This window comes from Hylobates moloch, unplaced genomic scaffold, assembly GCF_009828535.3.
Source record: "Hylobates moloch isolate HMO894 unplaced genomic scaffold, HMol_V3 SCAFFOLD_12, whole genome shotgun sequence".
Classification (NCBI taxonomy): domain Eukaryota; kingdom Metazoa; phylum Chordata; class Mammalia; order Primates; family Hylobatidae; genus Hylobates; species Hylobates moloch.
In genome coordinates, this window is record NW_026652287.1 from 76,499,471 (window position 1) to 76,517,867 (window position 18,397).

The 18,397-nt window shown below is 39.0% G+C and overlaps 1 protein-coding gene across 2 annotated transcripts in view; it reads right to left on the reverse strand.

Moving 5' to 3' along the window:
- OSBPL8 (oxysterol binding protein like 8) overlaps nt 1–16,231 on the reverse strand; it is a 215,130-nt gene extending 198,899 nt beyond the window's left edge. For both annotated transcript variants that reach the window (XM_032170793.2, XM_032170792.2), the window contains exon 1: nt 15,829–16,231. The gene's annotated coding sequence lies outside the window, so the exon portion shown is untranslated. The remainder of the gene's footprint in view (nt 1–15,828) is intronic.
- Nucleotides 16,232–18,397: the final 2,166 nt, after the last annotated feature.

Here is an 18,397-nt window from a genome sequence, read left to right on the forward strand (position 1 = left end):
CAATGGTAATTACATAGTGAATTGTGCAATTAGGAGTTTACTGTCAATTTTCTACCACTCCCCACACAAGTTTATTATCTACACCAAGTATAGCACTGATATCCAAAAGCTATTCAGTCACATATAATGCTAAGATAATTTTTGCAAAAAAATTTAACTTAGATATAAGCCTGCATCAAAGAGTGCACTCCAATGGAGTAGCTGCCTGGAATGAAACCTAGCCATGGATAACCACAAACTACATAACTATTAATACAACTAATAATTAAATAAGCTAAGATAATTATTTGCAAAAAGTTTAACTTACATGTAAGTCTGCATCAAAGAGTATACTCTGATAGGGTAGCTGCCCAGAATTAAATCTAGCTAGGGATAACCACAAATTACATAATAAATATTCATATAAACCAGAATTAAATTACCATTCAAATCTATGTAAATATTGTTCTATAGATTTTGATCTTCTTTAAAATACGAAGAATAATTCATTCGCCAACACTTTTCTCTACAGCACAGTGCCAAATCACAGTAGCACCAACACGTGGGAAACAGAACAGGTGTAACACTCAGCATATAACTTTAATATAGCAGAATTAACATACAAATAAAGGTCATCTCCATTCAGAGTAGTCACTTTCAGAGACTAGTTTCAAGTTGCCATCCCACAAAGCAATTTTGGAACTCCTCTTTTCTAACCACTTTCTTAGCTACCTTATAAATGATAAACGAAGAAAAAGTTTCATCCCTTTGGTCACTGCTTATTTATACTAAAAATGGCCTTCTTCATTTTGATCCGTAATTGTATGTGTGAGACTTGGTTCAGAAAGACTTGCTACCTTTTCCAAATACCAAATAACAAATCCATTCTCAAAAGATGTAATTTGTCACCACAGAATGTAGGTTAAAAGAATGAGGTGAAAGACAGTAAAGAAATGTTAAAAGCATTATTCCAAAAGTGTTTCTTGAACAATAGTGATATTATTGAAATAAGGTAACTTTGAACACACTGACCATCTCTTAGAGAGACACATAAGTTCTAGAATAATAATTTTAAAACTGGTCATATTTCTACTCTGGCACAACTCAGACATGCCTGATACCTGACTTCTGATTTTCCTGAATGACACATGCTATAAAGCAAAAGCACATTATAAACTTCAGATTAAGAAATGTAACAAATTTAAGTATAAGATCCAATGGTCTAATATAAACAACATGGCTTGGGTGGCAATATGTTTTACTAAAAAGAACTTAACAGCTATAGAGTGAAATACGTGAAGGTTCAACTTCTCACTTAGCTCCTTAGTAGCGACATGACTGAACACGTTACTTAAACACTGAGTCTAAAAAAAAACAGGAATAATTCCATCTGTAAAACAGTTAGAATAGCATCTATTTATTTCAGAGCTATTACAAGGATTACATAATATACTACCTGATTGTAATTTTAGCCTCTCAAAAGAATCTAAAAGGCCATTGGTTCCAAACTCTCCATTTTACTAGGACCCAGAGAGAGTAAGTGGTTTGCCAAGGTCACACAGTTACTTACTAGGAAAGATAATACTTCTTGCAGGTTTATTTTCCCAGTGCATCTGTTCTCTAAATCAGTCAGTGTTTGTGATACTAGGTCGCACTGTGACAAGGGTGTCTCAAAGAGTAACTCAAGGCCTCTTAAGGATAATGCTTGCAAATATGATACTGGTAACCATATATTAATAATTTAGTCCTATATACTAAATGTCTGTTTTTAAAGTTAGATATTTTAAGTTATAGCTAAAACTACCCTGATTCTATGTAAATTTTGACTGTTTTCTTGAAAGGTTATTTTCTAAGAAAAATATGAACACTGTTCTAAGATACTAGAAAAAAATTAATGAATTTCTCATTTATTAAGTATGATATCTGGTTATAATAAACCAGAAGGGTTTGCCCAGTTTTCTACAAGTAAAAAATCATCCCCATACTTAAGCTGACGGTTCATTACTAAGGATCAAAGCTTTAAATGCAAGATCTAAAGTTAATTCAAGACAGTCTCAAGGAATTTTATTACTGATATTCAATCCCAAAAGCAATTTATTCATATTTCAATACAGACTAAGAATGGCTATCTTGGGCGTAAAACAAAAACGAGTATCTGAGTGCCTAACTCTGTCCTAGGTGCTTCTGGGTTTTGAATTCTAAGTATAAATTACCACAACCAGAGGAGTCATCATCTCTAATTTACAATGTAAGTAACCAAGACACTTAATTACACTTCTCTATGCCAATTCAAACAGGAACTGTGAAAACCAACATAATTTGTGAATTAAGAATAACTACCCCAAAAATCAGAAACTATGGAGCTAACTCTTATATTGAAAGCCTGTTCCTAAAAGACTCTGATCAACATGACAAGGAAAAAATTCTTAGGGATTATTTTTAAAAACATATAGAGTTGACCCTTGAACGACAAGAGTTTGAACTGCATGGGTCCACTTATACACGGATATTTTTTTCAGCCAAACAAGGATTGAAAACACTGGATTCGTAAGATGTTAAAACCACATATGTAGAAGGCTGACATTTACAATATGCAGGTTCCACAGGGCCAACTATGGGACTTCTACGCACGGATTTTGTGTTACGTGGGGGGTCCTGGAACCAATTCCCTGCTTACAGCAAGAAACATCTATATTTTCTACATAATCAAAATGTCAAGGAAATGCTAATTTCTACTATTTACTATTAACCTCTATTAATGAATTATGAAGCTCCTCCAAAATAACCAAATAAACAAGATCTTGCTAGTTAAAATGCATGTTAATTTATGTTAAACAATCAACCTCTTAAATAGAGCTCTGTTTTACAGAGAAATCTTCCCTCAGTAATGACAGGGTATTTTTTTAAATTCCTACAACCTAATCATAAATTCTTGGGAAAATAATAAGAGCCATAATTTCCCAAATAATCAAATATTTTAAAATATTCAAAGTATTATCTATATCATGCTGAAGATTCTATTTTCTAGCAGCATTATTAAGGTATTGCTGACATATAAAAAATTATACATATTTAAGGTGTACAATCTGATGTTTGAAGATTCTATTTAAAATTTCAGGGATAGCAAAAAAAAGTATCAAAATTATAAACATAATAGAAGGAATAAAGGATTCAATCAGTCAGGAAGAAATTAATCATGACAACTGATATCTGAGAGGGAAAATGCTTAGAATACCTGTAAAAAATAAAGCATGAGATATATAACCACTTGATTCTAAAAGTTCCTTTATCTAAAATCAAGAGTTAGTTTCACAGAATATAGAGAAAGGTAACAAGATCATCAGTAATCAGTCCTCTACATTAGAAAATATTTAAAACTTTGACTTCCTGGACAATGAGCAAATTAAAAAAAAAACTGTAATGGGGCCAATTATTTTCTAAGCTACTTTAAATTTCAAACAAGTACAGTATTTACTATGAAAGTTCTATCACACCTTACATAATCAGGCCAAATTTGGGGATTTAAGCCTTCCAAATCACAACCCCTCTGACAGGATTTTCAACTTCAAAGTAGTCAGCATTTTTAAAATCTGGCGTGTAAAAACTTCTGACTGCAGGAGAATTACAACTTCAAAAGACACACATTCCAATAGTCAAAACCATAGCTGTAGAAGAAAGAACTTCAAAATCTTATGAGAAAAGAACTGAAAACGATTAAACAAGATTAAGAGCAGAATTAAACAAGATTTGCATTCTGCCAATGCAGAAATATCATAGAAGAGAGGGAAATGAGATGAATGTATTTAAATGTATTTACCCAGGTTAATTTACAATAGTATTCTAAGCTCAATCAACATGGAACCTGAAGATTATGAAAAGGAGTCTGGGAAAAGAAGTAAAAGACAAGTTTAAAACAATGCTAGGAACAAAAAAACAAAAAATACAAAACAATAAAAAAGAATTAAACAATGCTAGCAAATTTTTATGAGTAGCAAATGAAAGAAACAAATGAAAATTAAGGCTTCCAATGAACTTACCAGGCAATCTAAACTCAACATTTAAAGTACCAAAGATAACACAGAAGAGAAGGAAAAGCAATGGAGGAAAAAATAACAACTACTGAACCAAAGTAGCTATCACACATGAGGCAGAGAAGTAAATGAAAAATAACCCCTCACCCATCTAGATATACTTGAGAAACAGAACAAGACTTCCAAATAATTAAAATGCCACAAGGGTCATGTGTTTAAAGCTAAAATGCCATTCCCTGGAGCAAAGTCACTATTTTACACACAATTCTAAATAGTCTTATTCAGTTTCCAAGTAGCAAACAAGAAATGGCAAGATAATCAAAACAACATGCAAGTTGGGGTAGGGGACAACGAAAGGGGAAACAGAAAAACTACGAAGCAAGCATGAATTCAGAGTTCAAGTTTTAGGACCAAGTGGCATAAAGGCACAAACAACTATACAAATCAATAGTGAAGGGACATAAGTGTATTTTAACACTGTATCATGATCATAATTTCTATGAATAAATCTGCATTAACAAAAAAATAGTTCAATAGGCTCTGTTTCTTCTGTTTATGAAGCTAGAAGACTTCTAATAAAAGATGGGGGGCTAAATATAAACTTTCCCTCCAGTTACTCCAGATACTCCACTGAAATAAAAACAACTCATAAAAGAAAGAAAATCGTAAGAGTAAAGAAATTAAAATTGAGGCTAGAAAGAAAATCCAACAAATTTCTGAGAAATGAAAGTATATGTGAGATTGATAGAAATAACAACCGGAAAAAGCCACAGCCTCATTATACCCTTTAAGAGTGACATGGAAAGGATGGGAACCAATACGTCTGACAAGATCCGCAGGAAAACATGATTATAAAGTAAACGGTACAGCAGAGGGTGGAAATAAATAGTAGGGTTAAAAATAAGAGAACTGAGTATTACTTGACTAACTATAAGGGACAGCTGTATCTCCCATCCCCTATTTCCAAGCTACATCTAAACAACTGACATTTTACCTCCGGGCAAAAAAACAAGTCAGCTTTTTCCTAAAGAAAGTGAACCACTCTCTAGGGAAAGCTAAGTGGAGGTGTGGCACAGAGTAAACACATCTCATCCACCATTTAAAGGGCCCATACATAGCCTAGCAGTTAGCTCCTCTCTCTTTTACCCTAAAACAGTCTGCCAAGAGACAGACCCTACTCTGTACTACCTTGCCCCACAAAGTGCTCTGGCCAGAATTCCTACTCAAAGAAAAAAAAAATCTAACAGGGAAAACAGTCCAAGGAACAGGGGAGGGAGGGTGACCAGGAACCTAGTCTGTCTTTCTTAACCACGAATGGACAACCAAGAATTATCAGGCACATAAGGAAAACTGAGCGTGAAAAAAGAATGATTACAAAAACAAACATAAAAACTGACCGGAGGAGAAAAGGAGATAAATTACAGACACAAGGAGACACAAGGTATCTTTAAAAAAATCTAATTTACATATTCTAAGACTCAAGATGATAATACAACATAATGTAAAAATGCTAGGAAAAGGAAAAGAGAACAACAAAACTTACTGATTACCCCCAGGAAAATCAGACAAAATACTAAAGGGGAAAAAAATTCCCCTGAACACAGAGCAAAGAGAACCACAAAATATAAAAGATGAGAGAAGGAAGATCAAGAGAGAAAGCAACTGCCTACTGAAAAGCAAAAAAGATGATGAAGGGAGGAAATTATTAAAGACAGAGAAGAGTTTCCTGGAATTGGAAAAATAATCTGATTCAGGCTGTAAGAGCAACTGAGTATCTAGACAAACAGCCAAACAAAACAAAAATGACCTATACACCTCATAATGACTTTGTAGAAGACACAAAAGAACGGACTCTAAAAGCTTTCAGACAGAATAAAGAACGAATCACCTTAAAAGGATAGTGAATCAGACTGATACATGACTCTTTTTTTTTTTTCTTTTGGGATGGAGTCTCACCCAGGCTGGAGTGCAGTAGTTCGATCTCAGCTCACTGCAACCTCCACCTCCCAGGTTCAAGTGATTCTCCTGCCTCAGCCTCGTGAGTAGCTGGGATTACAGGCACCCGCCACCATGCCCAGCTAATATTTAGCAGAGACAGGGTTTCACTATGTTGGCCAGGCTGGTCTCAAACTCTTGACCTCATGATCCACCCGCCTCAGCCTCCCGAAGTGCTGGGATTACAGGCGTTGATATATGACTTCTAATCAGCATCCTTAGATGCTAGAAGACAACACAGCAATGCTTTCAGGGTTCTAAAGGAAAATTATTTCTAACTAACAATATTGTACCCAGCCAAATTATCAATCATTTGTGAGAATAGAATGAAGACTTTTTTACACAGAATTCGGAAAGTTTGCCTCTCATACATACTTCTTTTTCAAAGAGTTATTTGAAGATGTACTCCAATAAACAGATCAAGCAGATGCAAAAAAAGAAAAAAATATATGTATAACAGAATGGATCCAATTCAAGAGTAAGGAGAAAGGAAGTTACAAGAAAAGACCTAAAAGAGTCCAAATGGAGGCAGAGTTACAGACAACTACAGATAAATAGAGAACGCAGCACAAAAGGCAGTATGCTGAAGAGTTGGGATGTGGGGGGGCTGGGGTGTAGGGGAGGCTATGATAGACGCATATAGTACAAGAAAAGAGGGCAATTTAAGACACTAAGAAAAACAGGAAGTCCTATTCAAAAAATTTTTTAATTCCAAAGTTAGATTTTGGTCATATCCAAATTTTTTTTAATTCGATGGTCAGAATTGATAAAATAAATAAAATCTACTAATCCTCTGTATTACCAACATGTTTCTTCTGGCAGCCCAGGGACAGAAAACGAATTATAATCTAAGCACATTATCTGGCTTAGCATTAAATAATACTTACACAGTCATGGTATCAACACTATTTATTGGTTTTCATAATTTAGAGACAACCTGTGGACATGACAGCTGAGATTACAGGGGAAAAAACGTGTATTTGTCTAGGCCAGGGGTGTCCAATCATTTGGCTTCCCTGGACCACACTGGAGGAAGAAGAATTGTCTTGGGCCACCCATAAAATACACTAACACTAACAATAGCTGATGAGCTTTAAAAAATAAAAAAATCTCATTATGTTTTAAGAAAGTTTATGAATTTGTGTTGGGCCGCATTCAAAACTGTCCAGGTCCGCGCGCAGCTCACCAGCCAGGGATTGGACAAGCTTAGTCTAGCCAATAAAAAGTACAGCTACCGGTTTAGAAGAAATAATGATAAGGCAATAAATGGAAAATTCAAGTAATTTCTAAAGCTGATAAAGAGAAAGGTGAATCAACATTAAGGCTGGGCACTAGGGTTCATGCCTGTAATCCCAACATTTTAGCAGGCAGGAGTTCAAATTCAGCCTATGCAAAATAGCGAAACCCTGTCTGTACAAAAAAAATAAAGTAGCCAGCCACAGTGGCACAAACCTGTAGTCCTAGCTACGGGGGAAGGTGAGGCAGGAGGATCCCTTGAGCTCAGGAATTCTGCACTCCAGCCTGGGTGACAGGAGGAGACTCTGTCACTCAAAAAATAATACAAACATATATATAGTATATCAAGAGAGACGAAAACACACACACACTAGAAACTAGGATGTTTCATAAAAACAACATAGCTTCCTTTATTGGATATACAGAAATGAACCGCTCCCCATGAACCTTACCCATCCCCTAAAAGGGGAAAAAGTTATTTAACTAAGGATAATAGTTTCTTTCCATTTAAAATCATTTCTTTCAGTTTCACTCATTCACTCAATCTTTAAAGCAGTAGTTCTCTACTGAGGGTGACCTTGTCCCCAGGGAACATCTGGCAATATCTTGAAACATTTTTCATTGTCACAATTAACAGAGATGGTACTAGCATCTACTGAGTAGAGGCCAGGGATGGTGCTATACATTCTACAATGCACAGGAACTCACAACAAAGAATTATCCAGTCCAAAATATCAACAGAGTCAAGTTAAGAAACCCTACTTTAAGAAAACTCTTCAGACTTGTATAGATTTTCTCTGTTCCTCATTCTTACCATGGTGACTGTGCATAAGATAAAGCTTTCATGGGCATCTGGTGTATTATAATTAGCCTGAATACAGACCCATGGATTGCCCTGGGGATCCTCACAGGCCTCTGAGGTTTGAATATTGGCCCTCACAGAGTCACAATGGCACATGCTGATGAGTATGTTGGAACAGTATCCAGAGGATCTCCTAACTTGGCCCCACCCACCTCAGCTCCTGCTGGTACGGATATTATTACAGTCTCGACTACCTCCTCTATCAGCCCTGGCTTATACTTAAGGCAACACTAGCTGCTTAACAAATAAACCCCAGATTTTCAGTAGCTTCACACAATTAAAATTTCTCATTAATATTACAATCCATTGTGGATATTCCTGTTTGGTACACAAATTTCTTTCACATGGTAAATTTAGGGACTGTAGAACATTCCAATCTTATGGTTTTACCATCCCTTAAGAGCCTAAACCTCTGCATCTGGCCCTTGAATTAGAAAAGAGAAAGTGAAGAAAGAAGACCCACTTTTTCTGCCACTTCAAACCAGAAGTGACAACAAATTTATTTCTATTCACATTCCACTAGTGAAAAACCAGTGGCAGGCACAGTGGCTCACACCTATAATGCCAGCACTTTGGGAGGCTGAGGTGGGCAGATCGCTTGAACTCAGCAGTTCGAGACCAGCCTGGGCAACATGGTGAAACCCCATCTTTACCAAAAATACAAAAAATTAGCCAGGCACGGTGGCACGTCCCTGTAGTACCAGCTACTCGGAAGGCTAAGGCACAAGAATCACTTGAGCCCAGGAGGCGAAGGTTGCAGTGAGCCAAGATCCTGCCACTGCACTCCAGCCTGAGCAACAGAGTGATACCCCATGTCTCAAAAAAAAAAAAAAAAAGTTGCGAGCAAGAGGGAGCACAAATTTTGGTGGGCAATGAAATGAATCTGCCCTTCCCACAACCTCTCTCTACTACATGGTCCCTCCCTCACAATAGCAGCCTAATGACAGGCTTCCTGGCTCTCACTCTACTAACTTCTATTTCCTTCACTAGGCATATGTGAGAACATCCAGATCTCTTTCAGATCATGTAAGCACCATGGAAAACTTGGAGTGCTATCTCTGGTCCCCTCTCTGCTTAAATATACCATTTTCTTCCCTTTTGGCCACCCCAAGTTAGCATAGGGCCAGGGCAATAGGCTAGTAAGCGGCTGTACCAGTTCTGAACTTTGGCAGTCCGGCTCCAGGGTTCGTGCTATTCCACCTCTTCAGATTTCTAAAATAGGTGATAAGAGACAGCACTTCCATTACTACCAATGGATATTTGTAAAGCACCTACATCTTGCAAAACAGCCTAGGAACTATTACAAACTCCACACTATGATGCACAGCACTGCTTTTCTTTACTTCCAAATTGCTGATCTTACAAGTTATTATAATCATAACAATGTGCAAAATTACATACTAAGCAAAGCTAGTCTCCAGAAGTCCCTCATCCTACCCTCCACTTGAACAATGTACCTGTGCCCTCACATCGAAGGCATCCCACCTCATTACTCTACCCAGTAATAATGTTACTTAGATTGAACTTCTCTCTCTCCAGATCTACCATACTTCCATCCCATCAAAATATACCAACATAGATCCCATAATTTCCACATGGGCCCCAGTCTTCCTTGTAAAAAATTACGTAATCTGACAAACTATTCCTGCTAATATGTAGGCATTTGGCAGCCAAAAAGCAAAAATTACCTTACTGGTGGTCATCTCAACAGGATAGATTTCAACTATACAGATCTGTGTCCCTCAAATATCACTAAATAGGCCTGGCATGGCAGCTCACACCTACAATCCCAGCACTTTGGGAGACCAAGGTGGGAGAAGCATTTGAGGCTAGGGGTTCAAGACCAACCTGGGCAACATAGTGAGACTCTGTTTCTAAAAAAAAAAAAAAGAAAAAAAACTTAAAAATTAGCCAAGTTGATGGTGTTCACCTGTAGTCCCAGCTACTTGGGAGGCAGAGACAGGAGGATCACTTGAGCCTGGGAGGTCGATGCTGCAGTGAGCCATGGTAGTGTCGCTGCACTCCAGCCTAGGTGACAGCTCAAGATCCTGTATCAGAAGGAAAAAAAAAAAAAAGGCCAGAAGAGGTAGCTCATGCCTGTAATCCCAACACTTTGGGAGGACAAGGCAGGTGGATCACTTTACGTCAGGAGTTCAAGAACGGCCTGGCCAACATGGTGAAATCCCATCTCTACTAAAAATACAAAAAATTAGCCGGCCATGGTGGCATGCACCTGTAATCCCAGCTACTCAGGAGGCTCAGGCATGAGAATCGCTTGAAACCGGGAGGCAGAAGTTGCAGTGAGCCGAGATCACACCACTGCACTCCAGCCTGGGAGACAGAGTGAGACTCCGTCTCAAAAAAAACACTAAAAAAATGCACACCAATTCTGTGAATCAGCCTTATTCTTTAAAACAATTTTTTAATTATAACAACTTAGCTTTAAATACTGTTATCTATTATGTTCTTTAATTTCCAGTTACTCTGAAATTCCCCAGTGAGAAAATGGCAACTGGATGAACAATAAAATAAATATTTGCATTTTTAAGATTTAAAAATAGGATGTCAGTCAAATACAAGTAAAATGAGGGAAAAAAAATCAAGGCTATATTCCATCTTCTTATAAAGTAAAGTGCATTTTATAAATCACACAACCAAAACAGACTCAGGAAGATCACAAGGTCAAGACCTATCAAGAGGAGCAACTGCAAATAAATTATACAAGGCAGTATATAATATGATGGTTAAAAGGATAGGCTCCAAAGTCAAAGGTCAGGTTAAACCTCAAGTTTAAATCCTTTTAGTAGGCTCTACCACCTACTACTTAACTTCTCTGTGCCTCAGGTTTAGTTCAAATCCTGGCTCCACCACTTATTTAATCTGTCAGTTGCTCAAGTTTAAAAAAAAGAAAATAGCCTGATTGGGGGGTGGTTGTTAGGATCAAATGTGATGACATGTCAAGTAGTACAGTACCTGGTATATAGCAGTTGACACACATTAGCTATTAATATGACCTATAACAATTTCCCTCTGAATCTATCAAGTTTTCAAAAACTCTAAATCAAAAAGCTTCTCCTTTCTATTTGAAAAAAGTCAAGCTCTGAAACCATTTCCTCTTTTTTTCAGTCCTTTCTGAATATGGAAATTAGTAGGTAACTGGCTTATCATTTGATGATTCTTCTTAGTCTTTGTATAATAAAAAGACTCAAGACTCTGCTTAGTCTTTTTATAATAAAATTCTCTTCCAAATATTATACAAATGACAGGCTGCTCCACGGATCAAAAACACTACAAAGAGTTGACAAAGTATAATGAAATTCTGAGATTCATAAATGAACAAACAGCTACTGGCACAAAAAGCTTAGATACGAAATAATGCAGATGTCTGTTTGTTTGCTCAAGAAATACTGAATTTTATAATACAACACAGAAGGTAGAGATCTTCATGGCTTATAGTCACATCACTAAAAACAGAAAACATTTTTGGTAAATTTTTTCTTAATAACCGGAAAACCTCTTATTTCATCACAATAATGAATAGATAAATGACATTACAGGCAAAGACAATTTCTTCGAAAACAAATTATGTAAAGAAAAAAAGCTTAAAGGCTCAGATTTTCAGCTACACATATCCCTTACTTTGAGCTTCAAAAATTTGAGGCTTCTAACATTCCTTGTGGTCTGTAACATTAAGCAGCAATACAATTAGGCCTCATTTCTATCAGAAAACATTAAACTGACTGAAAGAAAATTATCTAGAATTTTGATTCTGATCAATTTAAACATAATGCCATGAGTCATCTAGATGAGTCAAGCAAATATTAGAGTTCATGATAAACGAATCAAAATATTTTTTAAATATCTGCAGACAAACGTTTTAAATAATTTTGTATTTGCTGAAGTCCTCCTATGTGTGACACATTGAGGTAGGCACATTCATATTGAGGTATGCACTTTCACATGCATTATATAACTCTGTTCTGCCAATGATCATGATTATCCTGATTTTACAAATGAGAAAACTAAGACCAAGTGATTTGCAGATGGAAACGATGCTTGTATAAAATTCAGTCAGAACACAAATTCAAATTTTCTGACCCTCACTGAACTTCCAAAACTCAAGTACTGTCAATCTCTGCTCTTGCAAATCATGTTAATCTTTTTATTTAGGGAGAGGTGAAAATAGAGATGGCAGAATAAAAATTCTTCATAATGTTACAAAAAAAGACTTACTGTGCTTTATCTGACATAATTTATTCAGTCTGACTTAAATGCTTTGCTGCACGTTGTCTACCCCCTTAGACACTGCTTATCTTCAGATACACAGTCTACACCAAAACCTAACTCAAGAATCACCTCCTCCAAGAAAGTTTCCCAGATTAAATGACCTGTTCCCCTCCTCCCAAGCTAACACCCTTCCTTTATCATTTCGCTGCTTGCATTTAGTTTGGACTACATTATCAGATACTCCTTCTGTTCTCCAGTCATATATCTGGAAGTAGACTTTTTTCATTCATTAACTATTGAGCATTTGGAGATTCAATGGTGAGCAAAACAGACAAGGTCCTTGCTATCATGGAGAATTTACATTATCTGGATCTTCAACAAAGGTAAAAATAACAGGGTATAAGAATATGATGCTCTAGGACTAGGATTTCTTCCCTATAAGGTCTCCGAAAATAGCTCTCTCCCTTGCAAGCTTGATAACACTTTTCAGGAAGAAAAATTCCTTCTATCACGCCTTCCGCATGAGAATTTTATGACTTTGTGAGAATATGTGAGGGATGGGGACCAAGGTGGGAAGAAAGATCTAAAATCTCTCAGGGGTTTCCCACATACTGCCACGAAATATCCACACAACATGAGTCTAGACATCTCTTCCTGTGTCTCATCACAAGGAAGCTATATTTTGGCCACAACTGCTCCAGTAAAGCACTTCTATTAATCTCCTTGTACCCAGCCACCTTCACTAAAAATGGTGTATTTCTCAGAGGCTTTTTGGTTTTGTTTTTTTTTTTTTTTTGAGACTGAGTCTTGCTCTATTGCCCAGGCTGGAGTGCAGTGGCATGATCTCGGCTCGTTGCAATCTCCATCTCCCAGGTTCAAGCGATTCTCCTGCCTCAGCCTCCCAAGTAGCTGGGATTACAGGCATGCAATGCCACGCCCAGCTAATTTTTTTGTATTTTTAGTAGAGACGGGGTTTCACCATGTCAGCCAGGATGGTCTTGAACTCCTGACCTCAGGTGATCTGCCCACCTCAGCCTCCCAAAGTGCTAGGATTACAGGGGTGAGCCACCGGGCCTGGCCTCTCAAAGGCTTTTTTATTCAAGTTGTGTTTATGTCTTATTTGCAGGTCATTATTTGTAAGATTAAGGAAGGACCTATGTCCTCTTTGAATTGCCTGATGCTCCAAGAACATTGCTATAAATGTTTTTAACTTTCGATATAATACAAACATTACAACATGACATTTCAGGTATTGTTATTAGGATAATATTAGGATAAAAGTTTTCCAAATTAATATTAGAAAACTAGATCTATGTACTGTATCAATTCTTTGTCTTTAATGCCTCAATTCAAGTAATCTGCTTTTGAAGGATTATTTACAAACCAAAGCAAGTTGAAATGTACTAACACTGGTTAAAATTCTGCAATTCATACTTTTAAACGAAAGATCCGCCAGGCACAGTGGCTCATGCCTGTGATTCCAGCACTCTGGGAGGCTGAGGCGGGCGGATCTTGAGGCCAGGAGTTGGAGACCAGCCTGGCCAACATGGTGAAACCCCATCTCTAATAAAAATACAAAAATTAGCCCGGCATGGTGGCACGCACCTGTAATCCCAGCTACTCGGGAGGCTGAAGCATAAGAATCTCTTGAACCCAGGTGGCAGAGGCTGCAGTGAGCCAAGTTGCACCACTGCACTCCAGCCTGGGATACAGAGGGAGACAGTCTAAAAGAAAAAAAAAAAAATCCTTTTGTAATGCATATTTCACAAATTCATAATTTCATCATTTTTCTTAAAGCAAACTAAAACATAAATTCATTATACACAATTGTAAATTTATCCCCAAAGTGTTTTCTAAGGCTTTCAATTTTTAAATGAACCAAGGAACTGAATATTGACAAATGTATAAGTACCCTGAATGTGTTATAAAAAACATATTTGACTGCCTTTAAAATGCAGTAACATTCTAAGGAAAATACAGTAGCATCTTTCCACAGATCAGATTCAATGACTATTAAGATTCAATCGAAGAAAACCATGGCCATTTATAATTAAAAAGGCATTTCTAAGCACCTGTGTACACGGTATTGCTGTTCAAACGGCTGACATGGTATGTGACCGCAATAACTTGATGTCCATAATTAAAGACCCAAAAGATAGCTTAAGTTTCATCTATTCCCTTTCTCAGCCCTTTGAGGAGGCATATTATAGTCACTCCATACATGGTTAATATCAAAAAAAAAGTAACAAACATTTGAAATTAGTTGTACTTTTATAGAGAACAGTTTTAAATTGCATGGCCTTACTTTTCCCTTTCCAACCTATTTTTATAAAACTAGCATGATCTTAATAATTTCACTGCAAAACAGGTTCTAGCAAGCATAGAAACTGATCATAGCCTCTCAGCAAAATCAAGTTTAGATGAAACCCTAGGAAATTAGCAAAATTTAACAAACAATTCACCCACGATTCTCCACAATTCTTGCTCTCTCTAGATACTAAGGGAGGCAAAAACTGTTTTAAATGATTATTTCAAAAGCAGCACTAATTTTGGGAAAAACTTAACTGCCATGCAGGAGACACTGTATTACTACTCAGACGTCATTTAAGTCTTCTAGCAGCAGAAAGGCAAAAACATCATTAAATTTTTTATTTAATGCATATACACTTACATTATCAGTTAAAGTTTACCCATCTGTTTACGTAGTCCAAGTTACCTATTATTTCAGAAAGCATTTAAATAAAATGAAATTAGGTTACGTTCTGCAACGCAGATGTGTCTCATAAAGAAGAGTGTTAAATGACTTTTGTGAATGGAAAATCTGCATATACTGTTGCTTCGCCTCAGCCAGTCTTGAGTGGGTGGTTCAATGAACCTAAAGCATGCTGCATGTGAAGCTCCTTGGAACCTGATTCCACTCTTGAGAGAGGGCTTAGAAACAAACATTAAATTTAAAAGCACAGCGAAGGCTTGGCTTTCCTCCTACGTTACAAGAAGGCTGGGAGAACTGAGGCTTAGAGGAACAACACCGTGTCGCTTGGCTCTGCAAAGGCGGGTGCGGTCTGCGGTGCGCGGCACAGCCTCCTCTGGGGCTGTCACAGGAAAAAAGGAGCCTCGCCTTAACCGCACCGAGCGACAAAGCGCCAGCTCTCCTGGGCGCGGGGGCTCCCAACGAGACCCATGCCATCAACCTATCAAACTTCAGGAGGGACAGACACCCGGGGCGGTCGAAATGCTCCAACAGCCTCCCACCCCCGTTGCCCTGCCGCGGCTTTTGTAAGGCTGCAGATGCACCTACTGTGGGCCCCAAAACACTCCACCCCGCCAGCCTTTCCAATCCCCCTACTCCAAAAGGGAACAAAGGAGCCAAAGAACTCCTCGGCGGGGGTGGCCAGGAGTCCCCGACAGCCCGACCTCAGAACGTGGCAATAAGGGTGCGCAGTCGCCCTGAGGGGTGCGGACCCAGCACCCCCACCTCAGGAATGGAGCAACACTCACCCTTGCAGAGCTCCCAGAGAGGCGGGACGCAAGGAGCCGGTTCCTCTGAGGTCGCCGCGGCGCCGGGGTCCGGGGCCCCGTACGCGTCTAGTCAGACTCCAACTTCTCTCGGCCGCTGTCGTCGGCGGCAGCTGGGGCGCGAGCCTGGACGAAGGGCACTGCCCAGCTGCCGCGAAGGCACTGCCGGCTCAGCCCCCGAGCGGGGCGAGAACTTTCGGCCCCGAGGTCCACCGGCCAGGGCGGACCCCCACCTTCCCTCCGTCGGCTTGCTACCGGCAGCGGCTACCGCGGCGTCCAAAGCCAACACTACAGCCGCCGCCTGGCCAGGAGCGCGTCGCGGCCTAATGTTGTCATCCGCCGCGTCGCCGCCTTTCTGGGCACCCAGAACCGCCAAGATCCTTCACATTCTAGCGCCCTCCCCCTGCCCCGCCCGCCCCCCGGATCGCGGGCCTCGGCTACGCCCTCTTCCCGTCACGTGACGGTGCGCGGAGGCAGCGGTGGAGTTGCTTCCCCTGCCAGGCGGGCTCGGACCGCACGGGAGCCACTGTCCACCTTGCTTCGCCAGGGCGTTATCGCCAGCCAGTCCCCTTCCGCATGCCCAAGGGCAGCCCCAGGAAGCGAGCCCACCACCATCAGCCCAGAGCCTGTTGATCGGCCAGGCCTTCTGGGCCGGTCGTACTGGGCCCTTCCTAACGTGAGGAGATTGCACAGTAGGGCACCCTGGTCTGGTCAGGGCTCAGTTAGGACCCCTCTCCAGCCTTAGGCTTGGTGAAAGCTTTAGCGAAACAGAAAAAAGAACGCATCGTGGTGTAGAATGTATGGCCTAAGAAGCATTCTGTAACTAAACTACTTGTTCCTATTTCTAGTAGCACATTAACGGTGGCATTTAATTTACTGCTTTCCTCATTAGAGGTTTTTTTTTTTTTTTTTGAGGAAATGATGTATTTCAATCATGCTGGGATGAAAACAGCCTAGCAAACTTTTTTTTGTTCCTTGTTATGTTCAGGATCCTGCTGCCAGTTTTACAGTCATTAAGTTTTACAGTGTGTTCGGTTGGTGACAGTTTAAGTGGGTACGCAGGAATTTGACAGTTCGTTCCATTTTTAAAATAAAGCCTAATTCTTGATTTTTTTTTTCTAATGCCTTAATTTTTTTTTCCTAATGCCTTAACTCTAGGACTTAACCTTTTGCTTTCTTTTTTAGCCATGATCCAAAGAACCCTCTAGCCGCCTAATGAAATAACTATACAGAAGTAAGGGAGGTGGAATAGAGAAAGATCATACTCAAACCCTGATCACAATGAAGGCAAATGAGAAAGCTTTCTGTAATAATTAAACTGGGGTCATAACTCATTTTCCCTTGTAGCCCAGAACTAAGGATTTTTTCTTAAGCTATTCTCATCTCATTGCATTTTCTTAACAAGAAGTCAGAAGGCATTCTGATAAGCTGGATACATTGAAATGAATAAGCAATAGAGTTTGGCCTATATAATCCTTATTATTAATATATTTCATAGCAGCTCTTAAAAAAACATAGACTTACATTGTTTTATGTTACCCAAGAAAGAAAACAAAGGCTGCCAATGAAACTATGCCATACCACTGATATGTAAGGCACCTTTAAGCCACATCTTTTTTTTTTTTTTTTAAGACAGGGTCTCACTCTGTCTCCCAGACGAGTGCAGTGGCACAATCTCGGCCCACTGCAATTTCCGCCTCCCAGGCACAAGCGGTCCTCCTGCCTCAGCCTCCCAAGGAGCTGAGATTACAGGCATGCACCACCATGCCCAGCTAATTTTTGTATTTTTAGTAGAGAGGAGGTTTCTCCATTTTGGCCAGGCTGGTGTTGAACTCGTGACCTCAAATGATTCACCCGCCCCGACCTCCCAAAATGCTGGGATTACAGGCATGAGTCACCCCGCCCGGCCTGAGACACATCTTGAATTCACAGATGTAAACATGTCGGAAACAACGAATCTTAGAATCTCTGAGATATTGTCATGAATTGGTGTTCCAAAGAGGAAAAGATTCTACCAGGTTCTGTTCTGAAGCCTGAGAGACTGTAGTACAAATAAATGTGAAGGAAGTTTATTATTCTGTGACATTATTTCAGCAAAGCTAGTAACTTTGGAGTTTGTTAACAGATTTACCTGTCTCCTGTTTTCTAGAGGCATGTTTTTCAAACCGCAACTCAAAAATCAATTTTATTTTTATGTGAAATAGGCTAGGATTTAATACAATATAAAATACCAGAGTGCATAATGTCTAGTAAGGGCAAAAATTGCTTCCTGAAACTTTTTGTTTCAAATGTGGTGGAAGGTGAGAGTATGTCCTATGTTGTGATTTAAACAATTTCTTACTGTGAGTTGCAATCAAATAGATTTGGAAAAGAATGTTCCTAGAGCATAGATAACATGCTAAATACACCATCTGGACCCTGTTTTTCTGGTACTTTTCTTTTACTTTGGAAACTGAGACTAAAGATTAGAAAAAGGTGGCAAATTGCCTTGCCTAATTCTCTTCTGCCTCAGCCCCAATTTCATACATTGGCTTTTGAAAATTTGATCATT